We start from the raw sequence: 11,259 nt of genomic DNA, 5'->3' as shown, positions 1-11,259 counted from the left end.
CTCATCTGATCTTTTGTTAATTTGTTGATTTGTCCCCTTTTTCTGTTGGTTTCATCAAAAGAGCATATTATAGGATGACATTTGATTTTGTTCTAAGAATGAATTGCATTACAAGCATTGTGGATATTTATATGGCACATGTCAGTACCACAGGCGTTTCCCAAAGTGCTTCAGATCATTGACATACCTTTGAAATTCAGTCACCCTTGTAATGCCTAGAAAATGGAAGACTGGGAGTGAAGAAGATGGTTGAGTTTTCAGTAAACCTCAGGGCATGAAAAGCTGGGATGAAACAAGCAGCAGAAATAAAGGGAGAAGTGGACGATTGCATATTCACTCCAAAGCTGTGTTAACAATCCACACTGAAATCAGAGCAATAGATGGAGTGAAGGAAATTATTTAGTGCAATACAGTGAAGAGGGTGGTGTGAATGAATTGATTATTTGGAAAGAAGATGGGAGTGAATTGATTTACATTTTAACCTGCTGAAGGAAAGACAGTGGTTTTAGTAAATTAATTTATTTAATCGCCCACATCTTCCAGTCAATGATGGAATGGGAGCACATGTCACTGACCTCGTTTAAAACTGTGTCTTTGCCATTAAACACTGGAGGCTTAGGGCCTTCCTGTCCAAGCTCCAGCTTGGATTCAGCGACGAGGTGAGTAGGGAGGCCTGGTGGTGAAGTTCACCTTCCAAACCCATGACTACTACCATCTAGAAGGGCGAGGGCAGCAGATTGATGGGAACACCATCACCTGGGAGTTCATCTCTAGTCACTCGCCATCCTGACTTGGAAATTGTTGTAGGGTGGCTGAGTTGTGCTATTAATGATAGAGTTGATCGGTAGACACTTCTTGGGTGGAAACATTGGACAGGATTTTATGCGTCGGCAAGCAGGGGCGGGGCCTGCTCGCCAATGTGTTAAATGACACGCAGTGATTTTGGGCGGAACTCCCGACATCACCTCGCCCCATTTAAATTTTCAGGAAGGTGGGGGCACAGCGAAATCAGCTGTGCGCCCGCCGACCTGTCAGTGGCCAATTGAGGCCATTGACAGGGTCAATTATGTAATTACAGGACCTGCCTGTCCAACCTTAAGGTTGGTGGGCAGGCCAGGAGACCCGGCGCGAACTAGAAAAAGCATGAAACCTCATCCACGGGCAAGATGAGGTTTCATGTAGCTTTTAAAAAATTTTAATAAAGTTTTTGAGAAAATCATGGACATGTCCCAACTCATGTGACATTGTCACATGAGGGGACATGTTAGGGAAATTTTACTTTTCTATTTTTAGGTTTTGTACATTTTGAGCCGATCTCCCTGAGGCAGCACTTAGCCTCAGGGAGATGAGCGCACTCTTTCGTGTGCATGCGCAAAAGAGCGCACTCTCAATTTTGGGATTTCCCCCCCCAACTCCCCGCACGCACAGGAGGTGAATAGTGCTTCTGTGCAGATGTCACGCTGGGTGGGCCTTAATTGGCCCGCCCACCTAAAATGACACTGCGCCTCCGATTGGGGGTGCCGATAGGAAGATCGCCTGTGCACACCCGCCCTTCAACTTCCCCCCCGACCGGAGGAAAATTCAGCCCATTAAGTTTACTTACAATATACTCAGCAGCAACTACATATGTGATTTCAACCCTAACTCCATCTCTACACTGACTGACTGACTGAGGTAGCCCACACTTCTCTCCTATGGCTTACTACAGCTCATGTGATCTTGCCTAACAAGTACTATTCTTAAAGGTACATTGCACACTAAATAAAACCATAATTACTGCATAAATATATCACTGTTCCTTCACTGTTGCTGGGTCAAAATCTTGAAACTCACTCCCTAACAGCACTGTGGGTGTACCTACACCACATAGACTGCAGAACTTCAAGAAGGCAGCTCACCACCACCTTGTCAAGGGCAATTAGGGATGGACAATCAATGATGGCCGAGCCAGTGACGCCCACATCCCATGAATGAATAAAAAAACTGCAGCATAGCCACGCCCCTTTTTCATCATGAACTAAAGACATGGCCCTTTGATGTCTGCCTTCAATTTATTGAATTTCAGGGGTTTTAACTGAACCTGTCCTTATAGCCCCTAACAACATTCACCCTCGACAAATTTAGGGTGGAGGAAGTAATAATTTTAATTAGTCATTTGAAGAAAACATTTATTTGGCAGTATTTGAGAAGGCTGATGTGAGAAGTGTTTTAGCATTGGTACAAAAGTGTGGGAGAGCAATTTGTCCCAGTATTGAGTGAATTGAAAGCTGTGGGGTAGAGGCCAGACATTTATTAAAAATATTCAATTCTTTATTACATGCAACTGGAGTTGAAGGGAAAAGCAAAAAACTGCAGATGCTGGAAATCCAAAACAAAAACAAAAATACCTGGCAAGCAGGTCTGACAGCATCTGCGGAGAGGTATACAGTTAACGTTTTGAGTCCGAATGACTCTTCATCATGACTCTATTTTTCCTCAGTTCTGATGAAGAGTCATTCGGGCTCGAAACGTTAACTGTATTCCTCTCCGTAGATGCTGTCAGACCTGCTGAGCTTTTCCAGATATTTTTGTTTTTGTTTTGGAGTTGAAGGGAGGCTGATTCACTTATTCATCTATGAATAAATTGAATGAGGGAGGCAATGAAGTGACCGTGAGCAAATGAGTTATTGATCTTCATTGTTGCATGGAAGAATCATTAGTTATTTATACATTATTGGAAAAATAATTTGTATGATACAGACAGGGTAGGTGGAAAGGTTCTTGTTGTAATTTGCTGGTGCCAGAAGAACAGACTGGAGACAGAGATCATGGAAGATAATTCACCATGAGTGAAATATTGACAAGCTTCATGTGTGGCCTTGTGGAAAATGGAAATAGTCGAAATTTATACTGAGCCCATTTGGCCCGAATATTGTGCAGTCCACAGCATAATCATCAAACTTATACAGCTTATGCCTTCCATTAGTTGGTTGGGCATGTTAAAGGATCATTATTAGAGGCATATTGTAACTGGTCATCCTTTAGCAGTTCCTGCCACCAGAATTACATTGCTCATTTAATCACTGAGTATACCTGCAACTTGCAGAGCAAAGAGGAAAATATAGGCCTTGATCCATTTGCTAAAACATTGCTATTCTGTCTGTTCTTGTTTTTTCAGATAATCAGGGTTGTCTTCAACTAAGAATTTCACATTTCATGTAATACCAATAACAGTATAAATTGTATATGCATTTCAAATGTGGTACTATTTGCAGATACATAATGGTAGAAAGACTTGACCCAACTCCAATGCTGTCAATTGTCAAGGAATTTAAGGGTAAAGGTTCCAATTGCATAACCACTATGTCATGCCCAGTAAAAGGTATGTCATATTCAAAACTTCAAACGTGGACTGGACTTGTATGGAAGCTTCTGGAACTGCTTTAATTATTTAAAAATAGACAATGACGGACCGTTAAGATGGCTGCTGGGGTGGGGGGGTGCGGGGTGGGGGTGGAGATGGAAATCAGGTGATCTATGCAACATCAATCTTCCGGAAAGTTCTGAATTAAATCATACTGGGTGGGGGATCTCCCCCTTGAATGGATACATCCAGACAGCACTCTTCTTTGGAATTCATGGCTGCGTTGTTCAAAACTTATTCTAAAACACTGAGTCAATGGACTCCTGGGCTCTATGAGGTAGAATTGCCCCAGATTCACACAAAGTGTGGTAGCAGGTGGGAAAAAAGTCATTTTACCTGCCAGCTACAATGGTGGGTTTTTGGCCCCGTATCATCCCACTCCCAGCACGTCCCGCTTCATTAAAAATGCATTCGGGGAAATACGCTGGTGGGCGGACTCGGATTTGCCTGCACCGCTGTGACCTCAGCACCTTCTCGCCCTGGGCACCATATTTAAAGCGCACAAGAGCGCAGCCTACTTCAGGTCCTCAGACCAGGACTGCTTCAGGCGACAGATGGCCCCGAAAGCAAAGAAGATGGCAGCCCCCAAATTTAGTGACGCCTCTCTGGGGCACATGATGGATGCAGTGAAAGGCTGCCACAATTTCCTCTACCACCGCTCTGGCTGCAGGAGGTCTCCCAGAGTCACCAATCCAGTCCAGGAGGCAGTGGGAGCAGCGGTCAGTGCCATCAGAGCACTGAGGAGGTCAGCCATCCAGTGCAGGAAGAGGATGAATGCTCTCATCCATTCCGCCAGGGTAAGTCAACCACCTCATCACTCTCAACTGACACACTCCCAAACCCATCACACATCCACAGGGATCTCACAACTCAAGGGATACCACTAACTTTCACACACATCCCCACATCTCTATCAGGCTCATATCCCCTGGAGTTCACATCCTCATTCCATCCATGGCCCCACTCACCTTCATGCGGTGCCATGTGTCCTGCTCACACCCTCCCATTGCAACTGTGAGTGCTTTCCCTCCTGTTTTTGGCTCTGCTGCCATGCACTAACTATCTCTACTCTACAGGAAGCTCTGCCAAGTGACCGACACCCTCAGCCAGCCAGTCCCTCAGTTCCATCGACATCCTCACCTCCAACCATGAGAACACCTCCTCCATTGAAGAGCTGGAAATAAGCAGCCTGGAAGACCCGTCACAGCGCTTACCCACACCCTCCACCAGCGCAGAGACACGCAGCTCGGTGGGACCTAGATCTACAGCAGGCTCAGGTTCACAACCTGGTGGTCACCGCATGGACATGTGACCGCAGCAGGAGGAGGCAGGTTGAGCCGAGCTGCCTGGTCTGGAGAAGAGGCATCTGTGAGGTCAAAGTCAGATGATGAGCCTCTGGATTAGGCCTTCCAACTTATCGTGGAGAGTCAGCAGAAGGCCGAGGAGCATCATGCAGGGCTGTTGGAAGCACTCAACAGAGTGGCACGTGAGTCGGAGGAGTGCATCCGCCTGCTCTCCGATGAAGTGGTGCCCACATGTGTGCTTATGGAGGTCTCCATCGGAAGGATGGTGGATGCCACGGAGACCCTGGTCCAGCAGAGCGTGGAGATGCACACAGACCTGCTCCCTATCGCGGTAGTCATGGGTAAGTTTTTGCAGTGGCAACACAAGAGGGAAACGGGGCACCTCGGCGTCCCTCCATGTGCTCCTTCCCCTCAAAGAGTCAGACCAGGGCCCTCGGGCACCCAGAGGGAGGGGTAGCAGCAGCTGGATGCCCCTGGGTCATCCACTCGGGAATCTGAGGCTAACTGCTCCCTCTGAATCCCCTTTGCCTGTGACCCACTCAACCTTGTCCTCTGTCACTGCAGAGAGAGCAGCTGGCCCACAGGAGGACAGCCAAAGCAAGCCAGGGTCCACAAGGCCTTGGTTCTCCAGAGGACACACACCAAAGTCATCAGAGCCAACAATTGCACCGGCTGTCTCCACCCCTGCTGCAATGTCAGGGCAGCACCTAGAAGAAGTGATAGGCCTAGAAAAGTTAAGAAATTCTGATCACAAATGTTTGCGTGGGTAAACACATTTTGTCACTCATAATGTGAAAATATATTCACTTTCACTGAATAATGTGTAATGTTGTATTTCAGCTTCATTGACAGGCTTTGCGAGTCCTCCCACCCCAACTAGCAGTTCAGCTGGACCATGAATGAATCTGGAAGGAGAAGTATGTGTGCGTGTGTGCATATGTGTGTGTGTGTGTGTGTGTGACTGACTTTTGGAGCCTTATGCAAGCACTCTCCCACACACATGGAGCCTTCATCCATCACACTCATCTCACTGCCCTGAGCATTTTCAATGCTGCCGGCTGGGGTTCTCTTTCAGTTGTCCCTCTGAGCCGACCTGCATCTCAGACCACCCACTGGTCACACTCCCATGCAGCACCTGTGCCTGCTCACTCTCGATTTCAACAATGGCCGTAGTCAGGTTAATGATTAGCTTCCCTGTCCTTCCTCCTCCCCCAGTCACCCTTGTCCTTTCCTCCGTCACTGTCAACCCCCCAGCATCACATTCCACCTCTCCACATCACCTACCAACCTGAATCCTTGCCTTTCCATGATGTCCAGGTGAACGCGTACGTTCCCTACCTTCCCGACAATCTAACCTCAATACACATTGACCCTCCCAACCTCCTCCTTCCCACCCCCAGGACCTGTGTCTACCTCTGAGTCCCTACCAACCACCCTCACCTCCCTCCTACCGCTACTGACGCACACTCACCCTCCTACCCTTCCGGCTCCCTCTGCCCCCTCTCATTCTCACCATTCCCTCCTACCACGCCCACCTTCAATTTGCTCCCCAGGAGGCAGCCATTGACTCCACAGACCCCTGCCTTGCATGTTCACTTGTACATTGCCCACCCCTCATTCTCTCCCCCACCCTTACTCCTCCCCCCGAAACCCCTTCCCCCCAAACTCCTGCCCTTCCTCTTACACCTACCTCCCCACTTGCCACATTCTCCCCCATTACCCTCCTCCCCACTCCTAACCTCTGTCCACACTGACACCTCCTTATCGTCCCTCCAAACCTCACACCCCTCCCCCAGTCCACCTCCCTCTCCCAGTCCAACCTAGACCTTTCTCTCCAACCACCCCCCCCACCGTGGTACAACTTCCTCTCCCGCTCACAGCTGGACCATCCTCTCCCTCTCGCCAATCATCTGTAGCAGCCCATGGCCCAAGACCGAGGTGTCCTGAAGTAGGCCCAAGGAATTAATGGAGACCTCCTACCTTCCGTGAACTCCCTCGCGGTGGAGTCATATCCATGAGAATCCACCCAGCATGCGATGCACATGTTCCTCCCAATGTTCGATAGTTGTAGGGCTCCAGCATCTTCTGTTCCTCAGATATCCACGATCTGAGCAAGGCCCTAATGGTGAGTCCCGACTTCTACGCATCACACTTGTCCAGACATGTTCTGGGCAAGCATGTTTTTCTTGCCAGCATAGCGGTAAATCTGGTGCCGGGGTGGTGGGGTACAATTCCACTGGGCCTTCCTTTGCACCCTATTAGTGGGATGCAAAGCAGATTCATGCCGGCTTCCAGTGGAATTGGCGTTCCTCCATGGTGGACACTATTGGATGATCCCGCTGTGCTTTCATGCCAGCGTGAAACCAATTTTTGGTTTTTATGCCATGTGGCCCCCACCTGCTACGATGCCTGATGCCAATGAGGCCGGAAAATTTGGCCTATGTCTCCAGATTTGAAACATAAACAAAGGAAAGCTGACGTGACCAGGTATCTACAAGTTAAATGCGAAAAACCACCATCATCCCTGTATTGAATATCACCAAACATGTGACTGAAACTGGTTCTCTGATACTGAAATCCTTTTATTTCAAAGCTCAGATCTGGGAGCTGTCTGAAGACTAACACCAACAAGGCAACAGATGCAGAGAAAGGCTGTGCCACTTTTGCCTTTTAAAACTGAAAGACTTATAAGTCTTTTACAAAGCACCCCAGCTTGATTCCAAAGCTCTGTGTTCACCTGTAAAGAAATTGGACCTCCTGATATAACAGCCATGAATGCCTGATTCATGACCTGCTGAACAGTCTTCTCTTTGAAGGAGCCCTGCAGTAATCCTAATATCCGAACTCGGCCATCTGAACTACAATTCAAGAGTGGGGGAAAAAGTGTCATTCTTCACTGGAATCCCAAGGTATGTGAACTGTTAGCTTTTCTTTTTGGTTTAACACTTGTAGAATTGCACTATCTTCTTTAGCCGTATCTTTCTTGAGTGTGTGGTGTGTGACTGACGTAGCATTTGAATCTTCTGGGGTGAGTGCATGTGAAAAAATAATCCTCTTTGTTTAAACCTGTGAAAATCTGCTGCTGATACTTTTTAAAATTGACCACATGCTAACAGGGGTTTAGATAGCACAAATTTGGCTTTTCAAAAATAAACCACACTGATTACAGACAGAAGGGAAGGGAATTGGGAATTTCAGTTTATCTCTCGTCCCTTGTCTATAACAATTGTATTTCATCCACCAAAATTAAGGAAGAGAAATCACCAGATAAAATTTCTCAATATTCACTCCCAGTGAGTGAGGATTCACCCTGAGATAGTATAAGCAGAAAATGTACCCTATATTGTTTAGTATGTTTCTGAATCCCTGTTGAAGATCATTTTATCCTAAATTAGAGCTGCAGAACAATTTTGTGTTTTAATATTGTTTATTATTTTGAGGGAAGTTATAGTTTGTTTTCCAGTTCCCCGATTTTAATTGTTCCACCATAGGCAGCCGTGTCTTCAGTTCCCTAGGCCCTAAGCTTTGGAATTCCATCCCTAAACCTCCCAACCTCTCTCTCTCTCTCACTCTCTCTCTCCCTTTAAGATGTTCCTTAAAAACTATCCCCTGATCTGCGATCTCCGCATGTATGTGGTTTAATGTCACATTTTGTTTGAGAATGCACCCATGAGCTGCCTTGGGACTTTTTGCCATGTTAAAGTTACTATATAAGTGCAAGTTGTTGTTGTTTTGACATCTGTAGCTTATAAATGCTCACTAAGGTAAATAAATTAAAGCAAAATATTCTTGTATATGAATAGTGAGATATGATTGTCAGTAATCTTCACAAGTTAGTGTTTACTATTGGTTTGTAAGGCATAGGTTCCCTGTACTTCACAGGATTTCTTCTAAGGTCTTCAAATGCATAAGTCTTGCCCTTGAGTACTGTGTTCATAGGCAAGGGAAGTATAAGGATGAAAGTATGTTTACGTGATTAGTGTTGCTATGTGCCAGGGACTCTTCATGGTAAATCTCTCTCTTACTCTTTACAACAAAGGCTTGCTGAAACCATCACTTTCAGGAATAATCAAGGCAGACACGGTGTTCTTTAAAGGTTAAAGATTAACTATTTCCCACACAGCAATATTCCCAGCGTGGTTTCCCTTGGTCTCTGAAATGATCAGTCATTTCACTGTAAATTCACATTTTTTAATTTAAGAGAAACGTTGTGCAACTAATTATAATGATATTAAGCTGAAATCTAGCTAGAACCCATCCACACATTTATAGTCAATTATTGCAACAGCACTTCGTTAAGTACAGGATTTCCCATTATTCTTTCACCAAAGACTTTAGCGGAATCAATACTTTGCATTCTAGAAAAAGCTGCACAAAGCTGTCCATGTGCAAAAACAGGCCTAGGAATATAAATACAAAGATCGTCAAGGGTCTGACCTTCTTACTTGCTTACAGTCATACGATACAAAAGACTAATTGGGAACTTTTTTGTCCTGAATTGAAAATACGTTTTTACATCTGATGGGCTCAATATTATTTGAGAAATAAACACTATTTCCTTGAAATCCGCCTGTTATAATTTCAGCATCTATCATTGAAGAAAACAACTTCCTAACTACAAATTTTGTTCCATGACAATATCCTTGTCTGGGTTGCAAGATTTGTAGCAATGTTACAGCTGTTTCTTCCTTGAGTCAACATTGTGCAGCAGCGTGCCCATTGGAGTTAGGCTGTGTAGAATCTCCGAAGCGTATAGACTGTTATCACCTGGTTGTCTATAGAATCAACGCTGATGTATTATTTTAATTCAACTGACAGTTTTCCTAAAACATTTTCATTCAAATCTAGTGAATCTTCAATTTTAGCACAAAGAATAGCTTTCAAATAATAAGTTGTAGCAAATAATTGTCCCCATCACTCTGCCACACTTAACTAATTTCACCATCTTGTCTAACGTTTCCATGTGAAGTCGTCTTGCTCCTGACATTTGCATCTCTACACTCAATCCCATCCTATCCCTCACAAAAACAATCTTTCCAACCAGGGTAACTTCTTGTTGTTGGGATCCTCTTATCTTCTGCTGTTTTTGTTCTCCACCAACTCCGTCACCACCAGCCTGGCCTTCCCCAGTCGGCAACCACATGTGCATCAGGTGTTCCAGTCCCCCCACGTATCCCACATACTTTCATGTGCACCAGTCACTGTCCATCAAATTGACCCATCAACAGATGGGCCCCATAAACTGACCAATCAAAACAGACTGAACAGACAAGAGATTACGATTAATATTATAGATATTCAATTTTTTTCAGCCTATATGCAGTTGTATTGGGATCTTACTTATATTTTAAAAATATTGGGAAGTTAAGGAGTGAAATACAGGATGGTGCACTTCTAAACATGAATAGTAGAACTATCTTTTTGCTTTCATTATTAACACTTAATCCCTAAAACCCTTAAGATGTGATGGAGCATTGATTCCATTCCTTGCATGTTCCCTAATGAGACAATGACAATATTTCTACAGAATCAATTAATCAATAATTTTGGAGCTGTGGAGCTTAAACTAAGGAGAAGTTAAACCAAGATCTGGAGAGAAAAATTTGCAGAAGACATGCAGTGTGAGTGGCAATGACATGTTCACCAATCCCTTCAGTACATTTTCAACCTCCCCATTGATTTGATCAAAGTCACTACTGTTATGGCACAGTGGATGGTAAATGCCGAGCTGCTCAAATCCCAGAGAAAAACTTGAAACAGCTGCCACAACTGTTTTGCAATTTGTATTTCATTTTTGAGATGCGTGCCTTGAATTCAATAGTAGAGTCCACCAAGACTTAGAAGTTTTTTTTTACAAAACTAAATTAAACCTTTATTAATAAAAGAAAAGTTTTTAAGCACATACATAGGTCTACAAATTACTACTATAATAATTCCTAGCTCCCTTAATTAATCTGACACCCAGTTACACCTCCATCAAGGCAACAGTAAAACAACTAGAATTAAACAGACCAAGGCAAAGAACACAATACCCTGGGCAATGATATCAAAGTGAATTTTCTTAGCTTCAGTTCCTGTTGACAGCAATTTGATGCCCAGAGGCTGGAACCTTTTCACACTTGTGTTAGATCTTAGAATGCCTTCTCCTTACACATAACCTCATCTCCTTTATACATGTTTTTCCTTTTTCAATGCAAATTCCATTGTTCCAATATATCTTTGCAACTTTACTTTTCTCATAATATAAATCTTTCATAGTACTCATATTATCAGTAACCTTTGGGAAAAATAAACACATGTTTTGGCTTAATTTTGTATGGCTAAGTATAACATCTCATCAACTCCTTGAAATTCAAACTGCTCTGGTTTATCTAAAAATGCAAATGTTCTTCACATCTCACATTCTAAAACTTTAACCATGTTTATGTATTTAGCATTTCAAACCTAGCTTCCCTTTTGATCAGTCAAAAGCTCTAGACTAGCTGTCCCTAATTCAATTAAATCCCCCCCCCCCCACACACACACACACATACCCACAGAAAAACTAATCCA

The sequence above is a fragment of the Cetorhinus maximus genome, chromosome 12 (genome assembly GCF_964194155.1).
Source record: "Cetorhinus maximus chromosome 12, sCetMax3.hap1.1, whole genome shotgun sequence".
Classification (NCBI taxonomy): Eukaryota; Metazoa; Chordata; class Chondrichthyes; order Lamniformes; family Cetorhinidae; genus Cetorhinus; species Cetorhinus maximus.
The sequence above is the reverse complement of the archived record's forward strand: the minus strand, read 5'-3'. Positions refer to the sequence as shown.